This window comes from Leuresthes tenuis, unplaced genomic scaffold, assembly GCF_036924035.1.
Source record: "Leuresthes tenuis unplaced genomic scaffold, fLeuTen1.0.hap1 SCAF_9, whole genome shotgun sequence".
Taxonomy (NCBI): domain Eukaryota; kingdom Metazoa; phylum Chordata; class Actinopteri; order Atheriniformes; family Atherinopsidae; genus Leuresthes; species Leuresthes tenuis.
Genome location: NW_027325363.1, coordinates 34,398,027 through 34,417,289, shown reverse-complemented (window position 1 = coordinate 34,417,289; position 19,263 = coordinate 34,398,027).

Here is a 19,263-nt window from a genome sequence, read left to right as displayed (position 1 = left end):
TAATTGGCCTCATTGTCATGTAGGTTAGAGGTGTATCTATCCAATTCACACCCGTTTCCTCACAGCACAGACAATTTAGCTTTAAGTGTTACATTTCTCTTTACATACGGTGTCTCTTGATGTCAATTCCTAGGAAGGCTCCTACTTTATCCAAGGCTGTATTCACAGAATGTGAACCCTGATCAGCATTTATCTTACCTAGAATGCCCCATCTGGGAATGATCTCTGTCAGTAGGGGCGTGGTTACAGCATAGCTGTTTGTGTGTTTCGCTGGGAATGCTTCAACCCATTTAGACCACATGTCCACCATGACCAAACAGTACTTCTTACCCTTTGCAGGTGTGAGTTCAATGAAATACATCATAAGGTGGTCAAATGGGCGAGCGGGTGGTGGATGTTTATGTTTATGTTTATGCATTTAGCAGACGCTTTTATCCAAAGCAACTTACAAATGATGTCCCTTTACCTGCACTGTTACTGGCACATATCATGCAAGCTTGGCAGTAATTTTGTGCATAGGATGAAAACCCTTTTGTAAACCAGAATTTTGTCAGAACATCTAACATCCCTCCTTTTGACACATGGTCTAACCCATGTTAACTTTGCATAATGAGGGAAAAAGGCTTGGGCAAACAAGGCTTGTAATGTGCTCCAAGCCAAATATTGTCAGGGAAAACTGCTCCTTTGGACTTCCACAGGTTCTTCTCCTCCAGCTATTGTTCTAAGAGGAGTCCCTAAGGAGGCATAGTTTGTAATAAACTGCCTACAATTTGAGTACATGCCTAAAAAGGTCATCAGCTGTTTCTTAGTTTGACGTTTTGATATGAGCTGAATGGCTTCTGTACGTCTCGGTGATAAGGATTTTCATTCAGCAATAATAACATGGCCCAACAATGTAACTTGTTGTTGGACAAACTGAAATTTCGATAGGCTAGCTTTATTTCCGTGAGCACAAAGATGTTTTAAAAGCACTACCGTGTCCTTTTCACATTGTTCGGCTGTGGGACTGCAGATCCTCAGATCGTCAACATATTGTAAAAGAGCAGTTCCCGGTGTGAGTGTGAGACAAGGTAAGATTTTAAAGCTGAAAAAGGCATTAGCTAAATCAATCACAGAAAAGAACTTTGCTGTGGGAGGAACCTGAGAAGGACTAGTATAAGAATTGGGAACATTGAGGAGAATGAGGTTGCACTGCAGCATTCACAGCCTGTAGGTCCTGTATAAATCTCCACTCTGTCGGTTGTCCCACCTCCCTAATCTTTTTCACAGGGAAGAGCGGGGTCCTCACAGGGGAGTTTGGACATGGCACAATCACACCAGTTTTCAACAAAGATTCAAACACAGGAGTAATACCAGCAATTGCCTCAGGTTTCAATGGATACTGAGGCTGACAAGGTCTGTAATCAGATTTTAGCATCACTACAAGTTCACAATTCTTTATCAGTCCAACATCACATTGTGTGAGGTCCAAAGTTCTACGGGCTCTTTTTGTGCAGCAGGGGTGCCTGCTGCAACTGTAGCTGAAAGGAAATAAGTGTGTGTATCTGTCTGTGAGAGAAGCTGCACTGTTCGTGTGGTGTGGAAGAGGGACTCATAAGATCTCTTAAAGGCTTGCAGAGACTCTGAATACAAAGTGTGTTTGTATGGAGTACGTGTCCAGTCACACATATTTTTACTGTTTCCCAAATTTTCCTAAGTCTTGCCATTTGTCTTGTGTGTGCTTTGAGAGTGAAACATGAGATTCAGAGTCGTAGAGAATGTAAAGTTTGTCCTGGTACGGTGTAAGAGTTACCAACAAAGCAGACATGTGCTCCAGAACAGATCAGTGAAGACAATAGTTTCTTTTTGCACACAAAACCAGTTCTCTTTATAAGGTTTGTCAGGCCCGTTGGACACAGAAGCAGTGCAATGTAAATCTAAAGGTGACATAAAATCGGTGTCTACTGGAGAAACAATGTTGCAAATGTTTTGCATCAGATCTGTTATCACTGGTGTTCGTTCAATTTTCCATTGATACACATATAAGGATTGCTGAGCTTCAAACTGAACAACAGTGAATGTGTCTTGGTGAAGGTAGGTGAAATTCACGACCTGCGGACCATTTGGTGTGGCGATTAGACAAATACCCAATCTGCACATTAGATCTTTGCCGAGCACACTGATTGGACACAATTCGGAAAGTTAAAAAGCATACTTCACTGATTGTCTTTGCAGGGTAACACAACAGAGAGGAATAGTTAACTATTCCTTCACTACCTGGCCTGATGCACCCACAGAATAAACATGATTTCCACTCATTTTCAGCTCATTTGCAGGAAAAGCAGATGATAGAATGACAGACCTAGTTGCTTCGGAGTCGACTAAAAAAAATAAATAAACTGGCCAGCAACAGTAGGAATCAGCTGTTTATGATTATGTTGATGCATTTAGCAGTCGCTTTTATCTAATGTGACTTACAAATGAAGATATTACATTATAGCTAACATCAAAGCTACATAGAAGGAAACCACTTGTCAGACTCTGTCAGAGGTGACAGTGTAAAGATAGAGTGCAGGCATAGAGGGAAGTGCAGAAAGATAAAGTGCAGAGATAGAGAGGGTAGGCAAGTACAAGGTAAGTGCTGGGATAGGAGATGCTGAGGAAATGTATCACTTTTATCCGCATACTGTTGGCTTCAAAATGTTTAAGCTTGTTCTCCAAATAAGTCATAGCTTTCAAAATTTCATTGTTCTTATCATGAGCAGGAAGCGCTTCTTTGCCAAAAGCTGTGTCCCTCCTTCAGCCCGTCAGTCAGAGACCACCCCATAAATAAGCCTGGTACCTCTGGGCACCCTGGTTTGCAGCCTCCAGGCACTCCTGTTGCCAATGTCTGAACATTCCGCAGAGGAAGCAATGGTCGCGATCATTAGGTGGAAAGCGCCTGCGTCCTCGACCTCTTGAGTCGCGGCCTCGACCCCGGCCACTTCCTGACGAACCTGCCACAGGTTTGTACATGGTGAGAGCAGCCATGTGCAAATCTTTCTGAACCTTTTCTTCCTTTGCCTTCTTTCTCTGCTGCAACTGTTGTTGGCAAGCGTGACATCTGAGATCGGACAGATGTGCCTCGTCTACACGACCCAGACTGCTTTACTATTTGAGCGATGTCTGTAAGAAGTCCCTTCAGAATTCTTTCACAGTGGTGAGTCTCCCAAGGTCCTGGAGTCTGTTCCAAGTTATCTGGTCATGTCACACCGATGGATGAAATCGTCTACTGGTTCTTCAGGTTGTTGTTTTATAGCCGCCACCTTCGACATGTCCACCTTAGTGGGGAAAGCAGCTTTTATTGCATCAGTCAGGGTGGTGATGGCAGCGACACAATTGGCATTCGCGGCCACGGCCCATTCAAGGTTTGTCAGTCTCATTTCAGTTCCTGGAATAAATGCTGCTGCCTTCTGGAGATTGTTAGCTTTATTTTTCTGGCCAAAAGTCTCTGTATTTCTGCCCTGGTGGGGTGGAATTATTTACAGAAGGTAGTCAACTGTTCTGAAAATATTTTGCCAGAATGTGTTGGGTCTGGAAGGGTGATTGCAGCATCTTGAACATCTGTAGCAGACCAAGGGTGATGAACTAGATTTGGGCCTGTAGGACTGGGGACCTCAACCACATGGCCGGTGAATATTTCTTCTTCTTCTGTGTGAGGTCCTCTGTCGGTGTGCACACGGGGTGGAGTTGAAGAGGCCAAGATCACTTTGGACTTTTTCTTTTTCTCCCTTCCCTGGGTTATGGTGCTGTTTTAGCCACCATGCAACCAGGAAACATGAAATCATTACTACTGAGAGTTAAAAGAACATGTAACGCCTGGTTAAATAATAGAACCAGTTATTGAAACTTAGATGTGGACCAGTTATTCAGAAGTGTCACAGTTTAGTCATCCAACCATCAGTAATTTTCCATTGATCCTGCTTCTGCCCCACTCAGCCTGTCAGCCACACACACCTCATCAGTTCACTCCACTCACCTGTGCACACAGCTGCCTCTCATCACATGCAATCAGCCCAGCATATAGTCACCAGCTCCACACTCACTCCTTTGCCAGATTTTTCTTTGCCATGCAAGTCTTTCCAGCGTTCTCCTGCCAGCTTTACCGGTACCGACCTCGCCTGTCCCTGATTCCCTGCTTCGTCTGCATCCTGGTAATTCGACCCAGCCTTCTGTCCCTGACCAAGAACTTTGCCTCTCCTCTCCTGATTCCTGTTTGCCGGTTTCCAAACCGTTTGTCTGTCTGCCAGAGTCTCAGTAAAGACTTGAACTTTTTGCCACTGTCTTCTGACTCCTTTGTACTGCAATTGGGTCCATACACCACCCGTTACAAGAAGATTAGATTCACTCAGGAGAAATGGGTGTGAGTAGGAAAAGACAGCAAACAAGAGATCACTGTTGTGTTATATTAAAAAAGTAAAACATATAATTTATTTCGATATGAATTGATTATAATGTCTGACCAGCTGAACTGAAGAATCAGAATGTTGTCCATACAGAATGAGGGGATAATGATGAAAGGGAGTGGGGGGTGATGATGAGGAGGGTCACGATCAGCACACACACACACACACAAGCTCCTGGCCTTGGAAACACACCTATCTATAATTACAAACTGGAGCAACAATGCTAAGGCTGCAACCGTTAACATTTAAAATTAGCTGTTGGTAGCTAAAACACACCTTATAAATTATGTTATTGTTGTAATATTATTTTTTATCTTATTAATATAACGAACAAAAAAAGACCAAAACACACCGATCTATATTTACATATTTACAAACTGGATCAGCTGATAGTCAGCTGATCCCAGCCAATGCTAAGGCTGCAGCCTTTAACGTTTAACATTAGCCATTGGTAGCTTGCCAACATTTCTATTTCTGTTTCTACTATTTTTTCTTTTTAGTTCCAGGGCTCCTTTGTGACGGAGTATTGTTTCACTCACCAAGGGTCTTTGATTTAAAACAGCAGGATGATTACTTTTCCAGGACGGGTTTCTTCTTCTTTCTTTCTTTTTATTTTCTGTTGGTCTGTCTCTGACTCCATCTGTCTGGGTGTCTCTCAAGGTGCAGTTCTGAGAGTCAGGGCACTTTGGTCTACACAGCCTTTTATATCAGGGGACTGTTGTTATGGTTACATTAGAAACATATAAATGTATTTATTTCGTAAATTAATTATTATTTATTAATTTAAATCATGTAACCTAAATATGAATCAAATAATGTAAATCAAATTATTATTTATTTAATATGTCCAGTAACCGGGGGTTACAAACACATGACGCAACAGAGTATGGACTTTTCATCAGTCTGGCTACAGTGCTGAAAAGAAACCTGGGATTGGTCTTATTCTTTTCTATAAATGATGAATAACAAGTAGTTCTAGCTTTACAAAGGGCTTTCTTATACGTTGTTAAACTATCTCTCCAGATTCATTGAGACTCTTCTAAATTAGAGGAACACTATTGTCTTTCCAGCTTTCTTGCAGTATGCTTTAAAGCAGCTGTGAATTATACCAAGGAGCCAACCTTTTTAGAGGGGCAACATTGTCCAGTGTTATACGCATTGAAATTGTTGTGCTGTCAACAAGACAGTCAAGTTTTACTGGAGTAAAGTAAAGTTAGCTGTCCTCTGTAATATTTGCACATGGCAGTGAATAAATGGATGATGGAATTAATTATTTAAATGTTGTTACAGATTCTCTGATAGACACCTATGTGTAAATTTCTTCTAAGAAACTTTATAGTCAAGTAATGGAAACTATAATGTTATAAAAAAAAATGTGTGCTGAGTTCAAGACAACTGGATAAAACAATGTCCTATGTTAAAATATATGAAAAATATATTAATAACAGAAATAGAATAGAAATAGAAAAATACTTTATTCATCCCCCACTGGGGGAAATTCTAATTAGTCGATTAGCTCCAATTTTTAAAAAATATTTATTATATTATATATTTACAATGATTTCATACTTGACAACAACAACAACAACAATGATAATGATGATGAATCAATGACAAAATTAATAAATTTGAGAAGAACATGTCAGCAGTCACTATTAAAAAGCCTTATGACTGTGGGGACAAAGGACCTCCTGAACCTCTCAGTCCAGCAGCGCAGTGAGATGAGCCTCTCACTGCAGCTACTCCTCTGGCCTGCTGGGATGCTGTGGACTGGAGGTCAATTATTATCCAAAACAGAATATAATTTCCTCCTCATACGTTGATCCACCACAGGAAAGAGAGGGTCGAGTCTTCTGCCTACAACAGAACTGGCCTTTTTTTATCAGTTTGTCAAGGCACCTACAGTTTTTGTCTGTAGTGCAACTCTTCCAGCAGACAACAGCATAGAACAGTGCACTCTCAATGATAGTGTGATAAAACATGCATATCATACAGACATTGAAGGACCTGAGTTGAGATGGCTCTGGCCCCTCCTGTACACTGCTTCTCTGTTGGCAGACCACTCCAGTTTATTATCCAGCACCACCCACAGGTATTTGCAGGTCTGAACAGTCTCTATCTCCCCTCCATCAATGCAGACTGATTGGTATGAAGTTCTAGATCTCCTGAAGTCCACCACCAGTTCTTTGGTTTTGGTAGTGTTCAGGAGCAAAACGTTATTTTTGGTCCAGCCATAAAAGGACTCCCCAAGGTCCCTGTACTCCTACAGCCATATCATCAGAATACTTCTGTATGTGGCAGGACTCTGAGTTGTACCTGAAGTCTGATGTGTACAGGGTGAAAATAAAAGGAGCCAAAACGGTACCCTGTGGAGCAGCAGTACTGCATTCTAGTGTTCCAGAAATGCATCTCCCCATCCTGACATACTGTGGTCTGGCAGTCCACGATGTCAGGGAGGGGGCAATACCCATACCTAGAAGCTTGTCTTTTAGTATGGGAGGCCATATGGTGTTGAAGGCACTTGAGAAGTCAAAGAACATGATTCTCACATATGAACTAGGCACATCCAAATAAGCATATGCCCGATGCAGCATGTACAGAATCGCGTCTTCCACTCCTATGTGTGTCAGGTGGGCAAACTGGAGGGGGTCAAGATCCGCAGCAACCTGCAATCTCATGCGACGAACAACGAGGCTCTCCAAGGTCTTCATGATATGAGATGTCAAGGCCACCAGTCTGTAGTCATTCAGCTTCACCCGTTGCCCTAATTTGGGCAATAAGACATGACATGAGAAAATAAGTTTTCCACAGCACCCAGACTTTTTCCATCTGAAGGCTCATATTGAAGAGCCTATGAAGAGGGGCTGCTAGTTGACCAGCACAGTCCCTCAGAAGCCTTGAACAGACTCCATCTGGGCCTGCAGCTATCCCTGACTGAAGTCTCCTGAGCTCAGCTCCAACCTCCTCTATCGTTAGACAAAGAGGTTGTAGCGGAGGGACAACGACAGGAGTGATGTTGCCATCAATTTAAGGGATGTGGGTGCAGCTGGACAGAGGAGGGTAAGTGATGGGAGTTGCTGCCAGGTATGTCCACACATGAGTCTGGTGTGTTGTTGTTCAGCCAGGAGACAAACAGACAGATCAAACTGCTCTCCTTATACAGCCGTTGGTTCTGCACAAGCGCCTCCAATCCTTGACAGTGCCAACAGTTCTTCTCTTGTGTACACTGCTCTAGTACTGGGAGCAGTGCACATTGTCAAAAAAAGAACACAAATCGAAATGTAAGTAAAAAGCAGATCACTAAAAATCACTAAAACGTTTAATAAAAACTAAAAATTACATATCATTATATAAACGACAAACAAAATTGAGAGCTACACAGACTTGCTGCCGATAAGGCCGGCACATACCAACAAGGTTACTAAATTACTATATTCAGTTTTGTCAATGTTTAAGGTCATAATAAATGCTTCAGATAAGCCAGAAAACTTGGAAAAACATACTGTGGGTCCTTTAAATAACTAGTTTGTTAAGGGTAGGGTTAGGGTTTGCATAATAAATTACAGTGACGTGTTTATTAAGGGTATGTTTGAGCACCATGGCTGTTAGACAATGGACATGTGTAACCATGCCAGCCCTTGGTACTGGCAGGTTCAGTTCTCTCTGATGATACCCACAACGCTGGGTTTTTAGAAATTGAGACCGCCCCAATACTGACATATACACAATGAACAAAATACACATTTACCTGTATAACACACGTGAGAATGCTGGTCAGGCACGGTTAACTCACACAAGCTGCAGAGGAATGCAAATACTTAATAAAGGAATTTAAAAATAACTAGCATACAAACTGCTAACAAGGAACCGACTTACCTCGGACGCATCCGTCCCAATACTGACGTCCATCAGATGCAACTGATGACATATCCACGCCAGCATTAAGGAGGACACACCCAAGAGCCAACACACCACACACAACAACAATAAACGCAAGTGGAATGACAACCATTCACTCCGTTACACATGCATGACTTTAGGTTCTCAGTCAGATCTGTCTCTTGGTTGATTGTTTGTTATGGGCATTTGCAGTAAACTGAAGGACGTGTTTCATAATGAATAGGACTTTTTTATTGTCTATAAACCAATAGTTTTTTTTTTTTAAAAAAAGGCAAATAATTCAAAGGACAATCCCAAAGAGCAATGTATGATGGAGAGCAGGTATGTTGAACATAAATATATCGCCTTTGATTTACCCAACCTTTTGTCAAACAGCTTCCACACAGGAATCGAGTCTTTACAACTATTATGGAACTTTGGTCTTTTCTCTACTTCTTAATTATTCCTCCACTCAGCTTTTTGTACATCCCTTCTTCCTCATTTCTCTCTCTTTCTCTCTGTCGTAGACATGGAACTGTGGGTCCCAGAAAGATTCAGGTCAGAGTTGGGGAGGCAAATAGAATTAGATTCCAGCCCCCCCACTGTCCAGACATGTAGTGTGACAGATTTAGATGGAGGAATTTAACAGTAGGGCAGTTGGGGGAAAAAGAACTGGTCTCTTCACTGCCAGCCCACACTTATTTTCTTTGCTGCCTTGTAATTTTGAAACTGGTTCAGGCAAAGATTGAAGATGGAAATGGCAAGGGATGAGAAATCATAAATGAATATCGTACATTAATGGAAATAAACTGAGTTCAGGAAGTACTCACAAATAGATTTAATCATATATTAGAAATGGGCATGAACTGATATGTGGTTCTCTCAAGAGTAGTACCACAGTAATTGCTTTAGTGAAGTGAAGTTTCCACTTGAATAAGAAAAAAGATTTTAGAAAAACACTCATAGCCAGAATGCTGTGTCTTATCCAATTACAGAATGTAAAAGTAAAACTTTTTTTCTAATTAAATTCTTGTTAATGTTATACCGTTTTTACACACATTTTGTTAATAATAAAAAGACACCTAAACTATACACTTCTCCTTCATGAAATACTATAGAAAATCATCTCTGCACAGTGGACCAAGCCTTTTCACATGGGGCGGCTGTAGCTAATCTGAATTCGGAAGGTTGGTGGTTCGACTCTGGCTTCCCCGGGCTACATGTCGAAGCGTCCTTGGGCAAGATACTGAACCCCACGTTGCCTCCCAGTGTATCACTAGGGTATGAATGTGTGTATGAATGATTAGAAAAAGCACGTAGTTAAGTATCTTAAGACGTGCTGTATGAATGTGTGTGAGTGGGGTGAATGCGGCATGTAGTGAAGCGCTTTGAGTGGTCAGTTAGACTAGAAAAGCGCTATACAAGTACAAGTCCATTTACCATCCATACAGCTGAAGGTTGTCCAAATTACAGAATGCTATAGCTCAGTTAGAAAGTGTTCAATTTACAAAGTAATTTCATAACAATACTGTTAATCTACTAACTAATAGCAATAACTCTAAAATACCTTTAGAAGTTTGTATGCATCTTATTTAGCTAAGTTGTTGGCATTAGCAAGTGCTAAACAAATAAATAAGAGCAGGTAATTTACCAGCATAAGCTGGTAATAAGTGAACCAGATCCATGATACTGAAAATCTAGAGCTGAACCTGAAGTTACTTCACTTGGCCACTTATCTTGAAAGGAGCCGTTGTTATTACATTTCCAGTCACAAAGAGAGTCAAAGGAGACTCAAAGGATGTAACTACCTGCAATGAACAAATGAAACACAAACTTTAAAATGAAAAAGGAAGTTAACTCAATCAGAACACAACATGGCAAATACTACCTGAAAACAGACAAGAATAAAGGGCCCAGTATGGTTGCTGCGATGGCTTGTGTGAGCGGTGTTGATGACGCGACGGTGTCACGTCGGGCATAGCATATAACTCGATGCGCCAGTATTTGCAATCTTCTCCGTCACAGAGGTGTCTCTGCTAAGTGGAGGTTACTAACTACTGTACCACAACGAAAGGGGAGAAAAAAACAATGCCCCCGTCGTGGCAACAGGGGGGGCATTTTGGTACAGCACCACTCACTCCTTCAGTACATCACATCTATGGAGGATTGGTGTTTCTAAACAACAAAAGTGATCATAAATCACTCAGTTACCAAGCTATTTTCACAAGGTTTTTTTGTCAAACATCAGACATGACAGACAGACATAGATAGAATTAAAAGAACCCAGAAAATGTTTAGGTGTGTTCAGATCTTTATTTAAAGAACTTATGTAAAATATTCAAATTAGTATTTCCATTTTAGTAGCAGTAGCATTCAAGCCTGTCTTTTAGCTCTTCATTTATGTTTTTCTCCCTCAGATCCTCAAGAAAAGCGTGTACAGTTTTCTTCGCCCTTCGCTCCAGGAGCATGCTATTCCTCTTCTCGCGCTCCAGACTCTCCACTCTGGCCAGAGCTTCACTAAGTCTGGCCTTTAGAACAGTGGGAGAAGCAGGCAAAGCATGATTGTGGTCCTAGTGGAAAGAGGGATGGAACTATATAGTGATGTTTATAACTCGTCACTCACTGATATATCCCTCAGTCCCACTGTTTGCACCCTGGATATGAGCTAAGCTGTCTAAGTCTAAGTGACAGGGACAACACACTACAATATGTTTTAATGTGTACTCATGTGTATTTCAGTGTGTCTAAAATGAGTTGCAGAGAGCAAATGCGATACAGGTTTTAATATGACCAGGGCCTTCATGCTGTCATGTGTTTGAAAAATATTACCTGCAGACACTCACAACATTAGAATGAGGTTGAGCTTCAGGAAAATGCAGAGGCAAGTCCACTGGAAGAAAACCAGTATTTTTTAAATATCTAAGAACCTTGTATTATAGGTAGATGTGTGACGTTTTTAACAAATCAATACGTTGGAAAAATCGGTCCAAAATTCAGCGAATAATTCTACTTTAAGATGAGGAGTACCTTTTTCCTTCGTAAGTTCATCCACCGCTGCCTCTGCTAGCCCTGTACCAAGATGGCGTCACTTTAGGCACGCCATTCCACAGTCGATGGGGCGTCTATGTATATATGTCTATGGTTGGTCCGACCTGAGCTTGTTGGTGCTCAACAGCCAAACAGCCATATTTTTGAGGCCTCATAACTCAGCCATATGGCATCACAGAGCCATCATTCAAAGTGTAAACGTGACAGGAAAGACTCAACTTTAACTGAACCAAAGGGTTTGGTGATACATTTAATAGCTTTTACAGAACAGCAGTTTACATTTTAGGAAAAATCAGAAGCACTTCTCAAGCTCCTCTCAAGCTTCCACTCTAATTTGATTTTATTTTTAACTTACTCCAACCAACAAATTTTACTTCAAAATGTACGCCACCTGTTTCCCCTTAAGAAAAGTGTGTATGTACCCTTCAAAGATGGAGCTACTGCTTCTGTCAAAGTGCCACACCTCTGTGATTTTAGCAATGCAATAACCAAGTTTTAATGCCTTACTAAACTCCACGCTCACCCACACACCCGTTAGTGCTCTCTCCTCATCACTGTGGCTGCAAGGACCTGCCTGATTATTAATTTCAGCACAGGTGCGACAGAGAGTGAACATTAGTTTACCTCCAGATGACTTGTAAGGTAGAACAGGGAAGAAGAGACCTCATGGTGGATAAACGACGGCTCCAATGAAACCAAAATATTTCTCAGGGTCACTTTGACAGAAGCAGTAGCTCCATCTTTGAAGGGTACATACAGTTTTCTTAAGGGGAAACAGGAGGAGTCAGGTTACCCCTCTGAGGTTGGTGATGAGGAGAGAAAGTTAAGGTATGTCAGAGACTACAAACTCCATCAAGGTATCCAGCTCGATGTCAGCAAAATAGAGGTGAACCCTGCTAAAAGACAGGTGGCTAAACTGTGTCTGAACTGTTTTTGGGGGAAAGTCGCACAGAGGAATGATCTGGCTCAGACTACCATCGTTACTGACCTGAATACATTTTTTAATCTCATGTTCTCAGGTATATACACAATCAAGTACTTCCACTACCTCAACCATGATGCATGCATGGTGCAGTGAAGTCACAACAAAGGATGCATCGCTCCTCCCAACAAGATAAACAATGTATTCATTGCAGCATTCACCACCGCTTATGCATGTTTAAAGCTGTACAGCTGTCTGGAAGTAATGCAAATCAAAATTCTCTACATAGACACAGACAGTCTGATCTATGTGGTGAAAAAGGGTGAGACTCCTCTAAAACTGGGAAACTATCCGGGGGATTTGACCGACGAGCTGGGGGGTGACACAGTTCAGGAATTTGTTGCAGCAGGAACCAAGAGTTGCGCCTACCAGACCAAAAACCAGAAAAAGGTATAGATGCGCATCAAAGGCATTACACAGACACACGAATGCTGCGAGAAGGTCAACTTTGACAGCATCAGAGTTAGTGGAGGGTTATTTAGGTGACTCTGGAGAAACTGTGATCGAGACCCCTCAGCGTACCATCAGAAGAGATAAAAAGAGGTTTCCGTTAAAAAATAATAAAAAAGTTCCGGGTGGTATATGACAAGAGACGCCTTTTTCCTGATGGGACAACTCTGCCTTTTGGTTATTAAGGCATTAGGGTGATTAAGAGGAAGAGGAAGAAGTAGAAAAAGAAAATGTCGAGCTTCACTGATGTGAAGGAGATTGATTTTGACCCCGGACTAAAGACTCCTTTTTCATGTCTGATTGTGGGACCCAGTGGATATGGGAAATCTTATTTTGTTAAGAGTGTTTTACAGAATTGTAACCATGCAATGGATGTTCGGTGGCTCCATCTGTCATCGTGGCTCGGGCATCTGGTTAGAATGCCCCATGGACGCCTCCCTGGTGAGGTGTTCCAGGCACGTCCCACTGGGAGGAGAACCCGGGGAAGACCCAGGACACGTTGGAGAGACTATGTCTCTCGGCTGGCCTGGGAACGCCTCGGAGTCTCCACGGAAGAGTTGGAGGAAGTGGCCGGGGAAAGGGACGTCTGGCTTTCTCTGTTAAAGTTGCTGCCCCGGCGACCCGACCCGCGATAAGCGGTAGGTGATGGATGGATGTTGTACCTGACAATATTGTATGGATTTACATTTCCTTTCAACCCTTGTATGCTGAACTACAGAAAATGAATAAAAAGATTAAGTTTGTGGAAGAACTGCCTCATTCTTTTGAAGATGAAAATCTGTTTCCTCCTGATCGAAATCACTTGGTCATTTTGGACAATGTTGTTTTTCAAGCCTTGAACCATCCCGAAGTGGTGAAAATCTTCACGCAGTACAGACATCACAGAAATATGAGCATTATAATGTTGACTCAAAATGTATTTCCTCAAGGGAAATACAGTCGCACCATCAGTCTGTACAGTAATTATCTGGTGCTGTTTAAGAATCCCAGAGACAAATTGCAAGTGAATATACTCGCCCGTCAAATCTTCCCCTCAGAGAAAGCTCTCTTCCTGGAGAGTTTTGAAGATGCCACCAGAGAGCCGCACAGGTACTTAATCGTTGATCTCACTCACTCGTGCCCAGAACAATACAGACTCAGATCGGGTCTACTTCCTAGTCACTGGCCGGTTGTCTACATCCCGAAAGCAAAGTTAGTTATCCTGTCTGCACGTATAAAAAGGAATGCTCCCTTACTCAGAGCTCTGTACCACGCCACACCTCAGAAACGTAAAGACATCCTCAATCACTGCTCGCCAGACTTTCTTCAAGCCCTGTGTGAGATTGCTCTGAATATTTTAAAGAGTAACATTAAGCTGACCCCTTCTCAACATCGGAAATTGAAAAACCAAAAGAAAGTTATCAAGTTGCTGGCTGATAAGAGAAGCGGTTTAAAACTTAAGCAGTTGGCTCTCAAAAGTCAAGGAGGCGGAGTTCTTCTCCGCATCCTAACAGCTCTTGCACCTATAATCGGTGATCTAGTGGGTGGAATCATCAGAAGATAGGAACCATGTCTCTCAGGACAGCGCAAAAGATGTTTCTCATCTCACCGCATCAGTTCAAACATTTGACTCAACCAGAGACTTCCATCAGACAAATGGCAGAGGATGATTTGGATAATAAAATGAGAACGATATTCAATGAGCCCGAATGACCTCTTATGAAAAAATTAAGAAATATGATGCTCTGTTGCAAAGATTTCTCACCTTAATCAAGCAGGGTCAGCTAGAGGAGCCCCGAATGACTGTGACACTATAACACGGCCGTCTTAATGATCCAGTACCTGAATCCGATTCAGGTGAGACAGGCCATGTTCGTGAACCTGATCAGTTAGAACTGGAAAATCCTTCCCAAGTGTGATCGCAGAAATGGTGAATACATCTTGAAAAAATTATCTGAGAGAAATGGATGGACCTCTAAAGGAGAATTTGTTTATCAGGGGCATGCTGTGAGAGGATCTCACTTGATTGATTTACTTAAAAACCTTTTGCTCCTTTAAAAGAAAATCTCCTGACCTGCAACCAACAGGCTGGATATGTTTTCTCAATACCCTGAATGAACTGAACATACCCATATCCTACCCATAACCCGCAAGCCAGTGAACAATACCGTCGTCTCAAAATAGAACCAACTGGTGTGGGGAAAACGGCTTCTGTTAAACCAAAGAAGAAAATAACTCTCTCCCCGCATTTTTTGAGACCGGAGTAGAGCGAGTGAGATGAGGTTGCAGACGAACAGAACCCACGGAGAAGGACAAAACCTCCACGATGGTTCACCTTTTACTCATAATAAATGTTTGTAAGAAATTAATCAAAAGACACCATTTTCTGTTCTCAATACATTTTTATTGATCCCAATCTTTCAGTCTTTTTTTTTGTTAAAAATAAAATAAATGATAATAATAAAAAAGAGGGGAAGTCATCACTTTCACGCATTCACAATTTCTGACAGTCTTTGAACATCAATAAAGAGCAAGCTCCGTGATGGAAAGAGGTATCATTATGCTTTCTGATGCATCTCTGGTATTTTTTCACAAAGTTAGATACCATCGCATCACAGGAAGATCATTTTTGCTGCAGGGATAGACCACAGGCTCACTGACAATGGTAATAAACGCACTGTTGACCACACACAACAGACAAAGTGTTCTGAAGTTGGCGATTATGGTACAATATTTCCAGGGATCAATCTTTCAGAAATGAGACAATGTCTGAGGGGTAGTGTGAAAAATCCTGCGGTAATCCATAAGAGTCGAAAAAGGTGGCTTGACCATTCTCCTCCAAAGTCGGAGCTTCCCCAGGCATGTGGGCAGGGTGTGTGTTCACAATAAAATAGGCCGGTTTAGTAAACGGTTGTTTGAGTAAGGGGAGCTGGTCACATGCCCACATGCCACAAAACCGGTTTCTCAGCTGATGATAAAGCAGGCTCTCCAGTTAATGGTTATTCATGCTTACTCTTTTAATAGTAGTCCACCAACACTTGTCTTCTTGTGTTGATCTCCAGAATGGAGTCATAACACGCGTAGACGATGAGAGTAGTAGTTTGAGGTAGCGGGACTCTAAACCTCATTTCCAATCTTAAATTACCGTTGGAAACAGGTGACAAGGCGTCAGTATCCTCACCCGGATTAAGATTAAAGACAAACATTGAGTAACCGTTAAATTACAGAGGAAGATCTTTCAAATGGGGACCTGTAGCGGTGAACATGCTGTAAAAGTCTCTGACTGAAATGCCTTGGTTGAACTGAGGCTGGAATGCCTTGGAGAGAACCTGTTTACCATCTTGACAGATGGCTAGATATTCTTTATTCATATGCTTAAAGTTGAAGGGTGACAGGTCCCTTCTTCCTGTGAATGCCTCATGATGCACTGTACCTAAAACAATATATTTAGGCACTGCACCCAGAAAGAGATTCTCCTGATTACATATCCTAGAATTTTCAGGGATGGAGTATGATTTCACATTCACGCGTGACAGTGGGTAGAGAGCGTTTCCTCTCATTAAGGCTGATGTATGGCCTAAACGAACAGCGGGGGAGACGGAAACTTTTTTGATAAAAAGAGAGGCACCTAATATCATCAGTCGGAAAATTGAGTCTCTGGCACCGATGAGACAGAAGGCTTCACCGGCCCTGGTTAGTTTAATTCTCATATCCACAGAGTTCAGCAGGAGTCTTTCGCAGAAAATACATCCCCATGGAGGGGGCCCATTAGGTGTACTTCTCTGGAATTAGTTGTAATGGCAGCCCTCTGGTTTAATTTACTGAGTCTATAGCTCCTGGCTGTATCTTTATAATAAAGACCAGTGCTGAACTGACTCTTTAAAGTATCTTCAGAAAAGTTGAGCAGAGTCTCAATCACAGCTCTATACAGATGGGTGGCGCTAGACTGTGAAATTAATCTATCCCCCAGAGTAAAGTCGCATTGACTGAAAAGTGTATTGAGAGGATAATTGATGGGACCCACAGGTGCATCGTTCACCAAGTCTGTTCCATCTGCATTTGTGATCTTCACGCGTCGATGTAACAAGGTATCGCTCAGATCCAGATATTTTTCACCATCTCCTGGTATAAAAAACTCAATCGGCCAATTCTCAGTAATAGTGGATAGAGGCATACGAGTAGACCTTATCCTCGATAGAAAACTGGGTTACAGGGACTGAAAATAAGTCCAACTCCGCTTGGGTGCATTCAGAGGATTTGTGACGTAAAAGAGCCATATTTTATTCTCTCTCTCTCTCTCTCGCGCTACCTCTTTTTATGATTCACTGAAATATATCCCTGCTCCGAGCAGACTTCCTTCCTTTAGGCTTGCTCTGTGCAATTGACTTCTTCTTTTTACGCACCCTCTGTATTTGTGAACCCCTAACACGTTCGCCAGGCGGTCGCTTCCTCGGTCTCCGTGACAGAACCATAATCTATGAGGGGCCGTACAAGACATAATTCATTCTGGCCCTCTCACGTACATACATTCTCCTTTCACACGCATACATTCTCCTTTCACACGCATACATTCTCCTTTCACATACATATATTCTCCGCTCACACACATATATTCTCCTTCTACATACATATATTGTCACTCTCTCAAACATATATATTCTCCTTTCACACACATGTATTCCCCTTTTACATACATATATTGTCACTCTCTCATAAACATATATTCTCCTTTTACACACATACATTCTCCTTTTGCATACATATATTCTCCTTTCACACACATACATTCTCCTTTTACATACATACATTATCCTTTTACATACATATACTGTCACTCTCTCACACACACATATATTCTCCTTTCACACACATACAATTTCCTTTCACACATATACATTCTCTTTTTACACAATATATATGTCTGAAGAAAATATATAAATGTAAAAGAAAAATAAATGGGTGTAAGAGAAGATAATATGTGTGTGAGAGTAGAATGTGTGAGTGTGAGAGGAGAATATATGTGAGAGTGAGGAGAATATATGTGTGTGAGAGGAGAATATAGGTGTGTGTGAGAGAAAGTATAGTGGAAAAGGAAGGCAACTCATTTATGTGTGCTGTGATTGGCTGTTCAGGAGGGAGTGGGTGGGACTACGCTTGTGAAAGGATGCTATTATTTCTCTCGCATGCGATGGCATTACTAGCATTGTGTAGAAGCTGATAGCTAATCACTGAAACTCTTTAGTCGGCTTAATAGAGCCCCCCCCGCCTCAGAGAACAGGGGAGCTGAGTGTATTCACTTAATTTTAAATGGAAATAACCCCACAACAAATGGAAAACTCTGACGTGTGTGAAAACTACTGCAGACTGCTTTCCTGTGGCAGTTCAAAGAAGGTTTAATGAAGATCAAGGATTGATTGATGCTCACTTCAAACTTTGAAGCTGTAGGTTTTGCCCTTTCTTATGTTGTTTTATTGGTTATTTTTCATGTTAGACTGGCATCAGCACTGTCCACGGTTAACCTGGCTAATTTAGCATCGCTGGACCAATGACATTTAAAAATGTTACTGAGGGACAGCTAAAGGAGCACGAGGTGGTGTGTAAAATGTCTGAATGAGTTTTAAGTTAAATGTACATGATATGAATAGTAGAGCTATATAAATTATACAATTTAATGCTGGAACTTACGTAAGTTACTATGCATAGCACGATTATTACAAATCATTACATAGGCTACACAAGTGTCTGTATGCCAAATCGCCCCCCTTGTGGCTTGCTCTTAAGAATGAACTGTCCTTGTTACAAAAATGTCTGAAACGAATAAATAATCCCCATGCAAATAAACCGTACACATTTATAGCAGAATTGAACCTGTCCTAAACTCCTTGTATTTAACTAGTATGGATTTACTTTTCAGTAAAGTCAGATGAGGTGGCTCGGGCATCTGGTTAGGATGCCCCCTGGACGCCTCCCTGGTGAGGTGTTCCGGGCACGTCTTATTGGGAGGAGACCCCGGGGAAGACTCAGGACACGTTGGAGAGACTATGTCTCTCGGCTGGCCTGGGAACGCCTCGGGGTCCCCCCGGAAGAGTTGGAGGAAGTGGCCGGGGACAAGGACGTCTGGGTTTCTCTGTTAAAGCTGCTGCCCCCGTGACCCGACCCTCAGATAAGCGGCAGATGATGGATGGATGGATGGATTTACTTTTTATTTCTTATTTATTTTATTCTTCTATCTTTTTTCCTTCATTTTATATCTGTTGTATGTTTGCTTCTGATATGTTATACACTACCAAAATAAGTTTGTCAGTTTGAAATTACTTTGAAGTGTAAGATAATTATGTTTATGTTTGAGTATGTCATTGCTCCTGTATTGTTCTATGTTAAAATAAAGTAAAAAAAAAATAATAAAAAAAAACCTACACTGGGTGTGTTCGGTTGTGTCAAACTTGTCTAACGGTTGGGTTGTGTCAAACATTTACTGCGCTGTGATTGGCTGAGAAGCAA